Below are 19536 nucleotides of genomic sequence, written 5' to 3' on the forward strand. Positions count from 1 at the left end.
GAAGACACTAAGGGTGATGAAGTTATGGCACAACAGGGAATAGAGTAATGGAAGACAAAAAACAGTGAAAAATGCTGCAGTGAGGTCAAATTAAGGACTGAGAAGCAATCATTGAATTTAGCAACAAGAAGAATATCAGCGATCGCAGCAAATAAAGTTTCAGTGTATAAGTGGGGGATACACACCAGATTCCAGTGAACTGAGAAATGAACTTGAGAGAGAGGAATCACAGACAGTGAATGCAGCTGAGTGTGTGAAAACATGAGCGACACAGGAGAATGGCTAAAGAGATCATGAATCAACGTAAGAGTGCATGATAATGGAAGAGAGCTGTGGTGGGTAAGCCAATACAGATATGGCTGGATGGACACAGGGAGGGGGGCATCACACACTGGGGTCTGTTAGGGGGGAGTAGGGGAGGGACAGCGGTGGGTAGGGAGTAGGGGAGGGATAACATGGGAAAAATGGCAGCTATAGGTGATGGGGATGGAGGCAGCAAGCCACATTGCCATGTATGTATCTATGCAACAATCCTGCATGTTCTTCACATGTACCCCAGAACCTAAAGTGCAATAAAATATATATATGTATTAAAACAAGATATAAAAGTGAAATATAAGGCGTGAAATGCTGGGCATGGTGACTCATGCCTGTAATCCCAGCACTTTGGGAGGCACTTTGGGAGGCCAGGGTGCGTGGATCACTTGAGGTCAGAAGTTCATGACCAGCCAGGCCAACATGGTGAAACCCTGTCTCTGTTAAAAATACAAAAAAAAAAAAAATTAGCTGGGAGTGGTAGCAGGCACCTGTAGTCCCAGCTACTTGGAAGGCTGAGGCAGGAGAATCACTTGAACCCAGGAAGCAGAGGTTGCAGTGAGCCGAGATCGTGCCACTGCACTCTAGCCTGGGTGACAGAACCGTGACTCCATCTTAAAAAAAAAAAAAAAAAACGTGAAATATAAGGAATGAAATGCTGAGTACGGTGGCTCACACCTGTAATCCCAGCACTTTGGGAGGCTGACACAGGAGGATGGCTTGAACCCAGGAGTTTGAGATCAGCCTGGGCAACGTGGTGAAATCCCATATTTACAGAAAATACAAAAATTAGCTATGCATGGTGATGTGCGCCTGTGGTCCCAGTTACTCAGGAGGCTGAGATGAGAGGATTGCTTGAGCCCAGGAGTTTGAGGCTGCAGTGAGCTGTGACTGTGCCACTGTACTTCAGCCTTGGTTACAGAGTGAGACCCTGTCTCAAAATAAAATTAAAGGATGAAACAACACTGAGGGATTGAGAGAGGATGGGGTAACAAGCACAGGGAAGCTCACCACAGACAGAAAGAGAAGCAAGAGTGGGTGCACACAGAGTCAAAGTGTATTTGTAAAGTAGAGGGAGTTAAAACATTAGAGAAATTTCCTCTTTTCTTTCTATTTCCTCTGAAAGGTTATGGTCTGATGTTGAGAATGATGGAGAATGTAGCATGTTAGTAGAGAAAGTGGAGAAAGCTTTAAATAATCATCCACTGAATAGGAGATAAATCCGATTACAAAAATGATTGCCAAGAAGTCAGGAAGGCCTGATTGAGCTTGGGAACCATGACATCTTGGTAGCAATAGTTTATAGCGTTGAGTAACTTTTCAATCACGACATTCACAATCTCAGATAGACACAGGAATATAGTAAGATTGATCCAGGATCGGAAACTCTCTTGGTGGATGCACTGGAAGACCAAGATGAGAGGAAATTGAGAGCATTTGTGAGTTGTAGTGTCTGATTGTTTTTACTGTTGGTGTAATGATTTCTTCAATGTCACTCTTGCCCCTAAGAGGGGCAGTGATGGGTTTATTAATCATCACTGCACCTCCAGTGCAAGGATGGGAATACTTTGTGTGTGCATTAACAATTTATTAAACACATGATAGTCACATCTGCAAATCTGATTTATGTTGTTACTATTTTATCCCTCTATCATACTGCAGAGAGAATTTCTAGATGATTTATCTCATGACCAATCAAAAAGTACATATTATTAAAACTTAAGGCAAAACATTTTGACATCAGAGATGAAGGATATCAAACCTATTTTTAAAAGATGTCAGGAAAATAACATTCCTTTGTCTTTCCTGATACTCCATGCGTGTTAAATACATTTCCCTTCCAGACACTTGTTCTGTTCTCTTGGTTAAGAGTCTCACGTGTGGTCTAAACCCTGGGCTCTTCCTTCTCTGTGGAACTTCATCAGATAAGTTGATGGTGACTAATTAGATGTTTCATCATCAAACAAGTTAATGTTTCAACTTCAGGTTGAAAAGATTATTGCATTGAACTGTACTGTTTACCTTTGCTTCTCCTAAGAAAATGTTTATAGCCCTATTTTCTTATTCTCATGTTTGCTGCTTAACTCTTTAATGACATCAGTGCCTCTCAATGAACTCTCTCCTAGGCCTCTACTCTCGCCATTAATTGGAGTATATAATTCCACAGAGGCCCCGTTATGATGCTGGAGAATTTCTACTTGTATGGTAGAGTCTAAGTGATACCTATGTTTCTGTCCAACTCTTTGAAATTTTGCACCTCCCTGCCAATTTGCTTGCATCTTCTTCTCTGACTTTGCATGCCTGAAACTGATTATTTGGTACAATGTCTCACCTTCCAGGTACAGAGGTGTCTCCAACCATACAACATTATTTAAGTTTTAGTAGCCGGGCGCAGTGGCTCACCATCTGTAATCCCAGCACTTTGGGAGGCCAAGGCAGGTAGATCACCTGAGGTCAGGAGTTCAAGACCAGCCTGGCCAACATGGTGAAACCCCGTCTCTACTAAAATACAAAAATTAGCTGGGCATGATGGCAGATGCCTGTAATCCCAGCTACTTAGGAGGCTGAGATGGGAGAATCACTTGAACCCAGGAGACGGTGGTTGCAGTGTCCAAAGATTATGCCACTGCACTCCAGCCTGGGCAGCTGAGCAAGACTCGGTCTCAAAAGCAAAACAAAACATAGTAATTTTTAGTAGCAGTTCCTTAAGACAAGTCCCTAGTATTTCCTTACATGAGTGAGCGCTCATGTAAAGCGAGTGAATATTTGACAAAATCTGCAGGAGACACAGGTGGAGAGTAAACAGGGCTCAGAAGTGGCTGCCATCAGCCCTTCCTTCCCAGCCGGCCGCAGTGTGGAGGGGCCGTCAGCTGCCAGGCACTTCACACTCCACTGTTTGCTCACATTTCTCTTGTAAAGGGCTCGGTGGAACAGCAGGGGTGTGATGACATGATTCCCAGGGATGGAAATCTTAGCTCCTAGGCTGGACAGACAAGTGAAGACATTGGATAAAAATTCTTTTTAATAATTTGTTTCCGTTTACAGTAGCACATCAGTGACCAAAAATGTATTAGGCTGCTATTGGACATCTGTTAGTAAATCAGGCATAGTCATCAAATGTGAGGCCCCAGATGGGAGCTGGAAAGCATTAATAAAACATAGCAAATGTTCACAAAAAGGCAAGCACATGGAAATTTACCTATTGCAGAGGGAGGAGGTGCTCTCTGTCCTTAATGGCTGTTCATTGCATATCAGACTGAGCAGAAATATCTGAGCAGAGCAACTGGGATTTATGTGATGCAACCACCTTACATCGTTGTCTTATCTCTTACTTTTCACAGGCATGAACCTGTCATTCTAGAAACACTAACCTACTCATTCTCCCTGAACTATATAAAAAATGTCTAGAAATGCTATTTTTCTAAACTGGAAGTAAATGATCTGACCTTGAATTTGTGATTTTTAAAAAAAGATTATCTGCAGGGTGTCATGATACTTTCCAATGGCTTAAGTGTTTTGAAAAACTCTTGGGAAAAAAATAAAGTATAACCCAAAACAGTTGTTTCAGTTAATACGATATTATTTGAGGTTTCGAGATACATTTCCAACAGAAGAATTTGTCTTTTTAAGATTTCTGTGAATTCTTGTTATGACCTTGCTATTCCTTTGCTTGGGATTTCCAGAACGCCACACCATCTCAGTCAATAAATGGTGGCTTGTTTCTAACAGGAGCTACTATTTGTTCATAAGACTCATTTTCCATGGAATAAAAGCAGCAGCTTCAGGCTGATTCAGAACCTTTACAACATTTTCCTGTAGTTGGGCAACCCCTCTCCTTGCTTTAGATTAATCTAAACCTATGGATGATAGCTTTGGGAAGTTTCATTTTCCATTTGTAACTTAACTTTTTCTGCGTCATGAAGAGTCATAGGAAACTAGCGTTTTTCACTTTAACGTAAAACTCCACTTACAGCTTAAACGATGAATGTGGAAATGTCTCATCTATTGTTCAGTAAAATGTGCAAGATGATTTCCCACTGCTTGGGACATAAACATAAAAACAATCTATGTTTTTCATGTTAATATTCTCTTTGTTAAGTGTATTCAATTCAACAATATTTACTGTTTACCTAATATGTGCAAAACACTACGTGGGAGTGAGAGGTTACACAAAGAACCAAGTCCTTCTACTTATAAAGCTCATGTTCCAGTGAATATCTGGTTCAGACTTTGGGAAGTGCCTTGAAGTCAGACCATGATGTGTCAGTGTGGGACAGCCCATGCCCCTATTAACAGGGGTGGTGTTTGTCGTGTCAAGATATCCTTGGAAGTGGCCCGTCCTAAAATGTTCTTGGAAGAGGTCAATCTGAGAGTCTGATACGAGACTTTAGAAAATGTGGCTGAGAGGAAAATGAAGAAAACGATTACTCTTTTTCTTCTTCCATTGAGCCCAGACTCTGTGCCTAAATATACCTAGAAGATTTCAGTGATGTTGGCCACTGTCCCAAGACACGAGGAGAGCCTCAGAGAAGTAGCTTCTAAAGGACACAAGGCTAGATCTGGGCTGGGAAAGGGCCATAGTTATCCCGTGTGCTATGTTTTTCTTCTTCTGTCCCTGGAGCTCAAGAAGATCTTGTGAAGAGTTTGAGTCTGAGAGATCACGGGGGAAGTCTGTGATGCGGTGGAGATACGCATAATATCCCGGGAACGAGCACTGCCCTTGGCTAGGGTCAAAGTGATTGTGCCAAGAAGTGGGAAATCTCAAAAACACACTGTGGCAGAGGTGTGGGTCTCACAGGCCTGTGGGGGCAAAGAGACGTGACAGACTGGTTCATGAGGGGGTCCAAGAAAATGATCAAGAATGGGGAGTAGGAAAGAAACTGAGTGGGGCCGGTTCCAACGGTAAAGCCAGAGTGGGCTCAGGCCTTCAAAGAAGTCTAGACAGACAGATGAGCTAGAATTTAGCTACGCCTACCTCAGGGAGCTTTTTATGAGTGCTTTTTATTCTCTTCTTTTTATTTTTTCATGTTTCCTAAATTACCTCTATTAGAGTTATTGCTTTTAAAGAATCCAAAATGTTAGGCCTGGCACAGTAGCTCATGCCTGTAATCCCAGCACTTTGGGAGGACGAGGTGGGTGGATGACAATGTCAGGAGTTCAGGACCAGCCTGGCCAACATGATAAAACCCTGTCTCTACTAAAAATTCAAAAATTAGCGGTGCGTGGTGGTGCACACCTGTGGTCCCAGTTACTCGGGAGACTGAGGCAGGAGAATTGCTTGAACCTGGGAGGCAGAGGTTTCAGTGAGCTGAGATCACGCCACTGCACTCCAGACTGGGCAAAAGAGCGAGACTCAGTCTCCCCCATCCAAAAAAAGAATCCAAAATGTTTTAAGAAAAATCTGTGCATTATAAGTAACTACATGCGACACTTGACTCCTGTCCCTAGGCAGGAGTTGCTGAAACATCTACCAACCAATATCCAATATCCCAGGAAGACCTGGTGGATCATTTCGTGAGGGCCAATGATTCACTGACGGTGCTGCCGGAAGCGAGAATAAAGAAGGTGTGCACCCCTCATTTCTCACACCAGAAGCCCATGACTATCCAGACCACACCTATGTTCACGCATGAGCCCCAGCAGAGGAAGAATCAAATGTCATGTTTGCTAAAACAAACGAGTAAGCCTCAGACCTTTGAAAACCTGACACTCCCTCTTCCTCTGGGCATTCAGTAGAAGCAAAATGCTACTGATGCCTGGCAGATCCCTTCCAAAATTTGGCTTAAATCAAAAGTGCAGTTATTACCAGAAAATGACACAAATCACAGTCCGAGCATGTGCCTCCTGTGAAATGGAAATAATCAGAATTCAACGTGGTGCACATAATGTACTCTAATGGGCCTCAAAGCCCAGGTATTAGTGAGCACAGCAGGAAGCAGGAATTCTGGATAATTCAAGAGGCTCTAATCACTTGAATTTAATATAACTGCAAAATTTAAAAAAAAAAAAAAGCATTTTAGTCTCATTAGACTTGCAGACTCCCTCACTTAAAGGGGAATTTTCAAACTTAGAACATCACATCAGATGTTATAACTGAGGTTCTTAGGCTCGTTACTTTTTAAAGGGTGACCTTTTACTGCCCAGCAGGAGCCTGTATGTGTGATTTGGGACACATGACAATGAAGAGATGGGTATGTTCCTAGGATTAGGTTTAAGTCATAAAACTTCTATCAGTGCTCTCATCACACTTTCTGTACTGCTGCAGTCAGCATCTTCTATCATCATTAGCTGTGATAAAAGAAAGTGCTTCATGAAATAAGGCAGAGCAACAGAATAAGCAGCATTGTTCTCAACTCAAACATAGGAGGGGGAAAACGTAACTCATTCCTCATCTGGGAAATAAGAAATACTATGTTATCTTTAATAAAAGATAAAGGGGCCTGACTTCTCAGACAGCTCTTACGTAACTATCCGTGGCCCCTTCTGGGTAACAGATATAATCGTACATTTCTCTGTCGTTTTCTGAGTGGCTATTCTGATGAATAGGCATATCCTTAGATGATATCCTGTGCTCTAAGCCTTATTAGTTTTATCCAATGCTTTTTACTTTTCTTTCCATTTTTCTTTTCTTCTTTCCTTCTCCCTTTTTTAGGAAAGTTGCTTATGTCCTATTTCTTTGCCAAACAAAATTCAAGTTGGCTTATGAAAGGAACATTTTTATGCAGAAAGGAAAGCACAGCTCTAAAAAGAAGAAAAAAGCAAAGAGGCCAACCAGGTACTGGAAGAACTAGACAGTGCCACAGGACAATTGTGCATGTCCACCTGGCCTGTGCAGTAATCTTCATTTCTGTTTTTCTAGTAGATAGTGTAGAAATATCAAGCTCTGCTGTAACAAGAGCGGTTCCTACGTGTAATTACACATGCATTCAAATGCCCACTGAACCCTGGCCTCATTATGTTTGTTCAAGTTCTGCAAGACAAAAGACAGAAATTCTAATTAGATTTCCAGCTGCCTTTAGTATTTTCCTTAATTGCTGACAACTCTAATAAATAATATATATTTTAAAAGCCAATCAGGTAAAAATGAGAGAGGTCACAAACTCCGGGACTGGCATTTATAGATGCATGTGCTGTCCAGCAAAAACCGAAACTGGAATTAGGACAGACAGATCACCTGCTGGTTTCTAACAAATGTACTGTGTTGGTATAATGCCGACACACCAGGTATAAATCCCAGCTCTGCTCCTCAGCTCTGCTGAGAGTCTCAGGGGCTTCATCCGTGAAGTGAAGTTTATATTCCTTGCCTAGAGCAGAAAGTGTTCATTCTTTTAAATAAAATGTATCTGGGTTTGAATACTGGTTCTCTCTCCTATTAGCTCCACAATCTGAGACATTTTTAAAAGTACAGTCTCCTTCTTCAAATTTTCTTTCTTTTTTCTTGGGGTTCAGAATAACAGATACCGAGCTCTCAAAATGATGTCCAGCACAGAGTTGATGCTCAGTAAATGTGAACTTTCTTGTCCCCTTCCTACTTACAAGAATGCAATGAGAGGAAAACATCCAGCATGATACCCGGGCCACCCAATTGATTAATGCTCATGTATGATAGTTCTTTTTTGCTCCAACTGCAATATAGTGACAGAGGTGGGAAGTGAAGGCAGCCAGAAATTCAAACCTGAAAAAGCCTTTATCAATGGGAAAGATGGTCTGAAATAATGGCATACATCCTGGGGGAAATACCCCCTATTTTGGCAATGAAAACCTCAATGTATGGACTTCATGCAACTGGATAATTATACAAATCAATGAAAACAACAGTCACTTGTTCCATTACAAAATGCAATATTTAAATGCAAATGCAAAACCAAAAACAAATGAGGTGGGGAGTAAAAGAAAAGAGTGTGGCTAGCTTCTAGGTTAAATAAGACAGTTGGTCCCAACAGGCTGGATGTGACTGGACTGCACTCAATGGCACTGACTACTTTGAATGGCAGACATCATAGAGGAACACGTGCAAAGTTTTCACTTTCTGTACACTAAAGCATTCCCAAGGTGTGAGGGCCACCAAAAGAGAGGTTCCCGGTGTTATTAAATGTACAAGATATGCCGGGTACGGTGGCTCATGCCTGTAATCCCAGCAATTTGGGAAACTGAGGTGGGCAAATTACTTGAGGTCTGGAGTTCAAGAACAGCCTGGCCAACATGGTGAAACCTTGTCTCTACCAAAATACAAAAATTAGCTGGGTGTGGTGGTGTGCCCCTATAATCCCAGTTACTCAGGAGGCTGAGGCAAGAGAATCACTTGAACAAGGGTGGTGGAGGTTGCAGTAAGCCAAGATTGTGCAACTGCATTCTGATACCGTAATTTTGGTGGATCTTCTGTAGAATGAATGTCTGCATCCCCCCAAATTCATACGGGAGGTGACTGGGTAATGAGGGCGTGGTGCTCATGAATGAAATTAGTGCTTTTATAAAAGAGGCTTGCCGTGTAAGGCCACAGTGAGAAGACAGCCATCTATGAACCAGAAAGCAGAGCCTCAGCAGACACAAAGTCCACCAACCACTTCACCTTGGACTTTCCAGCTTTCAAAACTGTGAGGAATAAATGCTTTTGTTGTTTGAGCCACTCGGTCTGTTATAGCACCCTGAATGAACATTGATAGAGTACCAACAGAATATAAGCAAAAATAAATTCCTGTCTTCTAAAAAAAAGCTCCTACTGCACTGAAATGAACACACAAAGGAAACTATAACTCTTGTTCATCTCACATGAAATAAGCAGAATTATATGTAAGATTCCCTGTGTACACAACTATGAAGCTCTGGCTGCAGTAGCCAGGTGGTGGGCTGAAGAGCAGGAACCCAAAGATATGAGGACTTTGTTAGTTTCTTAAGTATTATTTATGGTATAAAACACACATTTTCAAGATGAATGCCTGGGTAATATCTGTTATCTTGAAACCAGATCAAACCAATCAATCTTGTCTGATTTATACTTGATGGCTTCAAACCATGACTTCTTGCATAGTATTATCAGAGTGCTAAATATGCCTCAGAAACCTAGAATGTTTTTATATAATGATTTATTAGCACTGGAACAATAATAAAGTGGTCATTTTTCAGAAACCTAGAATGTTTTTATATAATGATTTATTAGCACTGGAACAATAATAAAGTGGTCATTTTTATTTATTTCATATTGACAGGACAGCTTGCTCGACGGACAATAAAATACATATTTTTACAGGTTTGTAAGGGTCTTGGTGATTATTTGCAAGGCATGTCTTAAATGCTTCTACTCCTTCCTTCTGCTGAAGCAAGATTGTTGTTTGAAACAATTTGAAGAGCAAACAGAAAAGATCTGTTTTTATTTACCTGTAATATGCGAGTTGAAATACATAGGAAATTGCTCTAACAAAATGGCGTACCAAGAATGCAATAGGTAAATATAACACCAAATCCAAGGAAATGCATTACTTTATTCCAAAAGACATTATGTAATGTGACTTTGGGTCAGTTAGGTCCATGCCTCTCTTATGGTTGCCAGCCATTTATGGAAAAGCAGAATCCGGGTCTGAAATAGTTGTTCAAAAAGGTGCAGGAGTCTGGTACAATGGTTCATACCTGTAATCCTGGCACTTTGAGAGGCCAAGGCAGGGAGATCACTTGAGACCAGAGTTTGAGGCCAGCCTAGGCAACACAGTGAGATCCCACCTCTAAAAAAAAATATTAAAACCAACTATGTAAATAAATATATATCAGCCAAGTGTGGTGATGCATGCCTATGGTCCCAGCTATTCAGGAAGCTTAGGTGGCAGGATCACCTGGGCCTGGGAGGTCACGGCTGCCTTGAGTCATGATTGTGCCACTGCACTCCAGCCTGGACAACAGAGCAAGACCCCAATTAAAAAAATTAAAAAGGAGCAGGAACACAGGGTAGAGGTTGTGCCTGCTATGCTTTTATTTCGATATTTTTATGTGACTTTGGACATTCACAAGTTTCTCTCCTGTTAATATTCTAGTTGTAAATTGATAAGCTATCTGCCTGGCTACTTCATGATATTGATGTGATAATCAAATAAAGTAATCTAATTAAGGCCTGGCATAGTGGCTCATGCCTGTAATCCCAGAACTTTGGGAGGCCGAGGCAGGCGGATCACCTGAGGTCAAGAGTTTGAGGCAAACAGGGCCAACACGGTGAAACCCTGTGTCTACTAAAAATACAAAAATTAGCCAAGCATGGTGGTGCATACCTATAATCCCAGCTACTCGGGAGGCTGAGGCAGGAGAATCGCTTGAACCCGGGAGGTAGAGGTTGCAGTGAGCCAAGATGGCGTCACTGCACTCCAGCCTGGGTGACAAAGCGAGACTCCTTCTCAAAAAAAAAAGAAAAGAAAAGAAATCTGATTAAAATGATTTGGAAAAGCATAAAACACTTTGTAAATCCAAAACATTATCAAAGATAACAGAGACATTCTTTACTATCTTAGTTCTGATGCACTCTCATGTTCCTAGGGCTGTAATTTCATTGGCAGTTTAACTAAAATCGTGGAATACAAAGTCCATTTGTAATGGAGTTTTATTAAATTAATTAACAGCATTGACAGTACTTTCTTCAAAAGACTTGTGGCAGGCTTGGGAGGCAGATGACAGACTCTATACAATGGTGTGCACAATGGACTGATTTAATTAATTCAGTGATAATTAAGTTACTTGATCCAGTTGTTTGATGGGGTGTAAGCAAAACATCTGCCTTATTTGCCTGAATCTTGATTTCCACTGGTATTTTTACAACAGATATTACTTCTAGAGGAAAAAAATTTTGCAGCTATTTGTCATTAGGTTTGTATCCTAGATAAATTATATTTATCCTTAATCTTATTCTTCTATCTGCATTTTAAACCATTTGTTTAAGCTGGGTTTAGTTTACACAAAAAAACAATGCATTAAAATTTCTTTCTCTTCACTTTCTCACATCCATTTAAGAGAGCACAAACTGAATCATCAGTTACCATAAATCTGATGCCACTTCAGTGAACTCCCATTAGTAAAAAAAAGTCCAGTGATTATTGAGAACTGATTGACCTTGGCACTTCACTTGACGGCTGGAGAGGATATGTATGTGTCCTCTGCCATTATGTTGCTTAGATTCAACTGAAATGATCAGACCAACATATGTAAAATAAAAACCAAAAGATAATTAAATTAAGTAACAGATGAAGTAGTATCAAATGCAAATATTCTTCCAGCTCGCGGCAAAGAAATGCCACTGCAAGCTGAATTATGGAAGAAAAGCTTCATGGACTAGGCCATATTTGAAAACTGGTATAAAAATTGCATGCATTAAAAAAATTCAATTCAGTTAAATGTGCTTGCACATATTCAGAGTTTTCAAAATGTGGCCTATATAAAAATAAAATTAAGATTCTGGCCCACTTGCATGTTGATTCATTTAAGCATCGCACAACATAGTACTGAAAGCACTTTTCAGAGGAGGAGAAAAAAACCAGCCTGCTAGCACTGGCTTCTTACAACAGTATCCTCAGGGTTACAAGTACAGCATGAGTTTCTGTTTGTGTTACATGGTATTGACTTTCTAATTAATAAAAATACATTTAATAAAAGTACTATTTAATTTTTTAAATCAAAAAATTAATTTGCCCAATACCTGTAACCAGTAAGTGCTTGAATCAGGACTGAAACTCAAGCGTGTCTGCAAAGCTCATGACCCTCTTCAATGCCAGGATTCCTCTCAAGGAGTGCTGAAAACTCAAGAAGCGTGAGATGATGGAGAGAAGGAAAAAGGATGGAACAAATGGCTGCCACTCAAAGAATACAGAAATGCATAATGTTTCTTGATATCTAGGAGTGATAGCAGGACTCATTTCAACCTGTAGCTGCTCATTAGGCTGAGGGTCTTAAAGTACCCTCCTCCTTGGTCAGCATCACTCCATGAGTGTGGTGTGAACGACTCTTACAGTGAAAGGCAGCCAGGGCCACAAACGAGCAAGGTGATGTCAAGGAATTACTGTTATCTGTCAATAATTTTGTGAAGGATCCACACTTTCTTAAAGCTTTGTATTTTGATAAATTTGCTCAAAATATTAATCCATAATTAATATGACATGATATTAGACATAAAGCATGTTTACTAAGAAAACAATAAATCTGTTCTGGAAGATACATTTTGCAAACCCAAACCAAAGGACAGTAGGACATATCACAGAAGGGCAGGTTTAAAAGGCAGAGAAAATGCAAATGTGGAACCGTGTTACAGTAATGGCCCCCATTTGTTCACACAGCCCTGTGTCCATGCAATGTAGAGTCCTTCCCTACAGTGGCTTAGGACTTGCCCATGGGATTCGTCTTTGTAGATGAGACAATAGCGAATGTGACACACACAGAAACTCATGTTGTGCTTGTAACCCTTGAATACCATTGCAAGAAACCAGTGCTAGAGGCTGAAGAGTGAGAGAATGAAAAATATTTAGCTGACAGCTTACCAAGTGACAGATATGCCAAAAAATCTAAGGAAGCAGTGGAGTTACTTTCATGCAACTGAGAGTAAAATAGCAAAATAGCACAGGGCTGGCCGGGCGCAGTGGCTCACGCCTGTAATCCCAGCACTTTGGGAGGCCAAGGCAGGCGGATCACGAAGTCAAGAGATCGAGACCATGGTGAAACCCCATCTCTACTAAAACATACAAAAATTAGCTGGGCGTGTTGGCGCGCACCTGTGGTCCCAACTACTCGAGAGGCTGAGGCAGGAGAATTGCTTGAACACGGAGGCGGAGGGTGCAGTGAGCTGAGATCGCGCCATTGCACTCCAGCGTGGCACCTGGTAACAGAGCAAGACTCTGTCTCAAAAAAAAAAAAAAAAAAAAAAAATTGCACAGGGCTTTAGGAAGTGCAGCACAGCTTCCTACTTTGAGGTCAGATTAGTTGCTGTGTCTCCAGAGTGAGCTTAGCTAACGCACAAAGTGTCACTAGATAGGAAGGGGCTCTGCCAATGGAAACATGGAACAACATGGAAGCCACGGGGCGGGCTGTCAGCAGATGACACTGGTGGCGGATGGTATGCTTCCTAGTGGGTGCTGTGATGATTAACTTTATATGTCAACCTGGCTAGGCCACTGTACCCTGATATTTGGCCAAACACCAGTCTAGATGTTGTTGTGAAGGTATTTTTGGATGAGATTAATATTTAAATTAGTAGACTGTGAGTAAAGCAGATTACTCTCCATAATGTGGGTGGGCCTCATCCCATCAGCTGAAGGCCTTAAGAGAAAAGAAGATGATTTTCTCCAAGGAAGAGGGAATTCTGCCCCCAGACTTCCTTAAACATGAATTCATGCCTAGGTCTCCAGCCTGCCGCCCTGCTCTATGAATTTCAGATGTACCAGTTCTCATAATTGTGTGAGCCAATTCATTAAAATCTCTCTCTCTCTCTCTCTCTATCTAGTGTATCTATCCATCTATCCATCTGTCTACACACACACACATACACACACTGCTTTGTCCTGTTTCTCTGGAGAACCCTGACAAGCACAGATTTCAACAATGTGTGGTGTGTGTTCACCAAGGACTAAATTCTTCCTTTCAACCTCCTGCCATTATCCAATGACGGCTGCATATTAATTTTCCTCTATAAAATCGAAGTAGCCATTTTATTTAATCTGTCAGCCACAGTCCAATTGTAAGACTAATGCAATTTACTGTTTTGCATTTGCATGTGTGAATATATATATATGTATATAAAACACAAACACACACATGTAAATACACACCTTTTAGATTCTTAGTGATATGATTGAAAGGTACAAATCAAAATATCAACTTCTGGCATGGTGGCAACATGAAGTTTAACTATTAATGCCACAAACAAATAAACAACACAAATAAAAATCTGCATTGGCACTATAAATTAGGGCAGCACACGCTCTGAAATTCTAACCCATATGCCATATATGAGACCAGATTGCAACATTCTCCTGAGACAGCACCACAGTACTAAGTAGAGAAGACTCTAGGAGATTACTCATAAAACCCTCAATGCCGGGGTGAAAACAGCAGAATATATGTGAGAAGGCAGCACAACACTCTGAATCCCATTCACTGCAATAGATCAATAGAACCCAAAGGCAGCTGCAGAGGAGCTGCACTAATCAAACCACAGCAAATATGGTTCTCTCCCCACAGGGAAGGGCAAACACCACAGAAGAAATCAGGCATGGCTATGTCTCGGAGGCAGCTTGGCAATGGACAAGGTTGAATATAGGACAGAAATGTGTTCCAGTGAAATAAGTCCGTCACACTCAGAGACAATATGATACACCATGATGACATCCTGAGGCAAGGATTACTCACGGGTCCACCTCACTCCCCACCATACTTAGTCTGTCAAAAAGCTAATTTACTAATGTGAATTTATATTAACCAGCACTCCAAATCTAGCTGCAAAGTGGAGACGATCCCACTGACATATACATACATGAAGTAATCTAAGGAGACTCCATCCACCCTGTCAATAACTTAAAGATCAGTCCTATATAGAGTCCTTCATCTCAGAGACAAAGTAAATGATAAAAATTCACAAAATAAATTCATAAATATTTCTAAGACATGCAATGACATGAAGTTTATAACAGTACCTATATATACCTAAAATATTCAACTTAAATGGCATGATGTAATAAAATAATAGGTGAAACATAACTTTCAAGAGAATTTTATGCTTAGATTTTATGATTAGACGAGAACTTTCTAAAGGAAGGTAGAAATAGAGAACTAGAAAAAATAAGAAAATGACAAAAGGTTAAACATGCAATAATAGATATATTCTCTATTAGCATCAGGAAGGGGCTGAATTGGCAGTGAAGAAAATGAGAATTCATGCTATGATGTAGAAACTTAAGAACAATCTGGAATGGAGAAGAGAGGGAAAGCTAAAAAATAAATTTCAAATTAGAGAAAATAATAATTGGGATGTAGAATAGAGTGAAGCATATCAGTCAATGTTGTTTCAAAACAGAAAATGAGAACAAATAAGCAGGCAAATAATTAGTTACAATCATTATAAAAATCCCAAAATATCTACAATTGCCAATCAATATTTTCTGAACTATTACATAAGAGATGTAGTAATAGCTGCTTTATACTGTATGTAATACATGTTAAATCCTCAGTAAAGCACTAAATAGTTGACATTATTATTATAATATGCATTTTATAAATGAAGAAAATGAGCTTAAATAACAAAGCAGGAAGAAGTTATCATCACCTAGGAAAAACCTGAATCAACAGACTTAAATAATTTACCAAATTTGTAAAAACATCACAAAATAAGCAATGAAATGGCAATGGCCCCTTTATATTTTCAATTTCAAGGAAAGAGACGGCATTATAGGTGTTTAAGCAGGATAAAAAATCAGTTTAAAAAAACAGCATGTGTATATATAGTAGTCCTCCCTTCTCTGCGGTTTCACTTTTTGCAGTTTCACCTTCTGTCAGGCTTGGTTTGAATAGATTACAGTATTTTGAGAGAGAGCAAGAGGCTACATTCACATGACTTTTATTGTAGTATACTGCTATAATTGTTTTATTAGTATTGTTGTTAAGCTCTCACTGTGCCTAATTTATAAATTGAACTTTATTAAAGATATGTATGTATAGTGAAAAACAGCCTATATAGCGTTTGGTACTATCTATAGTTTCAGGTATTCACTGGGAGCCCTGGAGTACATTTTCCTTGAATAAGGGGAGATTACCATATGTGCATGTGCATATACTTATATGTATATATGTAAATAAATACATGTGTGTGCATGCAGTGACATAAGAATAATATAAATATCTATCATATTTTTACAGAATTTTGAAGGCATGAATGTAATAAGTAACTACAGGATTTTAAAGAAGAAATTCTATCTCATCTACTTTATATCTAGGTAAGATATCAACATATGCATAGGCAACAAAACATACTGCAAATAATTAAAAGCTTTGGACAACTACATATAATCCTAATAAACTGCTGGGAAAAGTATTGAGTTTTCCCATAAGTAAATTAAGATTTCTTTTAAAAAAAGATAATGTAGCAAAGAAATTACATTTTAAATTAGCATATATAAACCCATCATCTTAATGTATGGAAACAATAACAAGTTAGGGTATATAGGAAAAAAAGACCCATATATAGGAATAACATATAATACGATAACCAGAATTAAGCAGAGTAAGAAATGTGCAAAGTCTGTATTTTAAAATAATAGGTGAAACATAACTTTCAAGAGAATTTTATGCTTAGATTTTATGATTAGACGAGAACTTTCTAAAGGAAGGTAGAAATAGAGAACTAGAAAAAATAAGAAAATGGCAAAAGGTTAAACATGCAATAATAGATATATTCTCTATTAGCATCAGGAAGGGGCTGAACTGGCAGTGAGGAAAATGAGAATTCATGCTATGATGTAGAAACTTAAGAACAACCTGGAATGGAGAAGACAGGGAAAGCTAAAAAATAAATTTCAAATTAGAGAAAATAATACATATAATCCTAATAAAAACCTTAAAGCACTCCTGAAAGACCACATATCAGAATTGAAGACTTGAAAAGATAGAGCATATTCTTGATTAGAAACTCAACTCTGTAACTGAGGTTGGGATTACAATAAGGAGTAGGTCTGAGAAGTGGAAAAATTGTGATTCCATTTTGGTTGTGTTGAGTTTGACCTTTCAGGGAAGAGGCCACGAGGCACTGGATAAGTGAGTGTGGAGCACTGTAGAGAGGTCAGCATGAAAGTTATGAATTGGAGAGATCTCGACATCTCTCACTTAGCAATAGTGTGTAAATGCAGAGAGGAAAGGAACCTAGAATAGAAATCTGAACCTTCCAACATTTACGGATTAACTGGAGAGTGAAAAGCCACCACAGAAGACTGAGACCAAACCAAATGGCCAGTGAAAGAAAAGGAAAGTATGAGCGGGATATTCTTGAAGCCAAAGACAGTCAAATCGTTCAAAGATGGAATATTCCTCCTGTATTCCCAGTGCCTGGCCCATGGTAAGAATTCAATAAATATTTGTTAGATGAATGAAAGTATGAAAGAAGAAACGGAATTTTCCTAGAAAGATACATTTTATAAAAGTATACTCATAAAGTAGAAGAAAAACATTTTAGACTAATTTCATATGTGTGTATTATACATACATGTAAACTAAAAAAAATCCTAAATTTTAACTAAAAGTTCAAATCCATCTGTATTCTAAAATAGTAACAGAATATGACTGAATGTCTAATGGTACCAAAATCTCTGGTAAAATATTCAGCCAAATGTGCCGTGAAATGCTGTAACAGAAATGAAAGTTATTAAGTGCTCATTGATAAAATATTGAACACTAAGTGTGCAAATAATATTGACTCATTGGTCTTAAGTATGGTCCTAAAGATCATTCAGTCTTCTCCTCTTGTCTCTAAATGGGCCATCAGAACATACTCCCATACCCAGAATTAGTCTCTTCTTCTATCTTGCCACAAAACCCTCTTTCAGCAAATTACTGACTTCTAGAACATCGAACGATCCCTAGAGATCCTCAAAGGACCACGTGGCTACCAGATAGCACACAGGACAGACACTAGGCATGGGTTTCTTTCTTATTTTTAAGCATCTTCGGGGAGTTGTTGATAGGTTAAAACTAGACTTAGCATTATAACTACTTGTTCTCCCTTCATGAGCAGTTTCAAAAGGTATAATTAATTTCATATATGCAGCCAGTAAAGTAATTTTCATATCAGCTACATTGTTAACCACATCAAATTGGGATCAGAATAGCCACCAGAATGATTCATTTTCCATGTGTACAATCTGTTATATATTCAAAACAATCATTAATGCTTCTTAACTCTTCTTGAAACCAGTACACAGCCTTGTATTTTGTCTAAGGTGAATTACTTCATTCAAACAAACAAACCAACAAATCAGAAACTAATTTTTCAGCCTGTCATAAATATGACTAAAGATACATGTATGTTCCTTCCTGGACACATTCGACTTTATCTCTTTAAAACATCTTCTAATGAATTTTAAAACTTCCTGAAAGTATTGAGTAAGCAAATAAAATCAGTTTTCCATATACATTATAGCTAAAATGAGATCACGCATGTAAATTATGAACAATGATTGTTTCTTACTAGCTTATGATATCTGTGAAGATTTTTCTGGTTTCTCAGATTTTTAGTGAAGTACACCTTTGGTCTTGACCTTACAGAAAAAATACTCTTTTAAATCTACTTCACCCTCTGATCGTTAATAGTCTTTGCCAATCAGTAGTTTCCTGATTAGCCACGACTGTGTCAATCTACTTTTTAGGACTGCGATTATTTGTCTGGTTCTATAGTTTTAAAACAACTCCGTTGCCTAAGCAGTGGAGGTGAGGCTAAAATGTGAACTTGGTAAGACTGTAGCTTCCTTTCCTATTAATTATCTTCCCTTCTCACCTGGTGATAATATGATGCTGGCAATAGTTGTTTTATCTTTACTTAATTGTTTTAGTACCATTTAACCTGCTACAATGAGTATTTTAAAAGCTCAGGTAGCATATGAGCTGGGGGTATAGATAGGCCTTTATGGAAAGAATCTGAGCTGCATCTTTTGATGGCATAGCTTTATAAAGTTAGCTTAAAACTAGAAAAAAGTAAAACCTTGCATCTTCATGTACTGCTAATTCCAAACCATTTTAAGGTGATAATCACCAGAGGCAGGAGCTAAAGCCATGCAAAATTCCTCTCTATTGATGGAAGGGTGTGTTACATACGTTAGCATATCACTGACTTTTTCTGCAGTCACTGTAATCCCAGTTTTTCACAGCTATTATTTTTTGTTTTCTCAGAATCTTCCCTGAACAATATGCATCTTCTTTGAGACAGAGTCTCTCTGTTGCCCAGGCTGGAGTGCAGTGGCGCGATCTAGGCTCACTGCAACCTCTGCCTCCCGGGTTCAAGTGATTCTCTCACCTCAGCCTCCCAGCATCTTATTTTCTTTCAGTGATGTGAATTGTTGGCCATGTGTGAACGTTTTTACATGATATTTTTAAAAAGTCATTAAATGCTTTGCATATATAGGAACTTGTACTAGGCAATGCAGAGTGTGAACTCATAGAAATTGTTCCCTTACTTTGGAAATTAGTTTTCTGCTGCAGAATAGACATAATGTCCAACATGGT

At 39.2% G+C, this 19536-nt stretch overlaps 1 protein-coding gene across 8 annotated transcripts in view; it reads right to left on the bottom strand.

The window, feature by feature from the left end:
* Window positions 1–19536, bottom strand: part of RGS7 (regulator of G protein signaling 7) — a 556614-nt gene that overhangs the window by 169185 nt on the left and 367893 nt on the right. The gene's annotated exons all lie outside the window — the stretch shown is intronic.

The sequence above is a fragment of the Aotus nancymaae genome, unplaced genomic scaffold (genome assembly GCF_030222135.1).
Source record: "Aotus nancymaae isolate 86718 unplaced genomic scaffold, 86718_ANA_hifiasm-v0.15.2.pri h1tg000032l_0, whole genome shotgun sequence".
In the NCBI taxonomy this organism is placed as follows: domain Eukaryota; kingdom Metazoa; phylum Chordata; class Mammalia; order Primates; family Aotidae; genus Aotus; species Aotus nancymaae.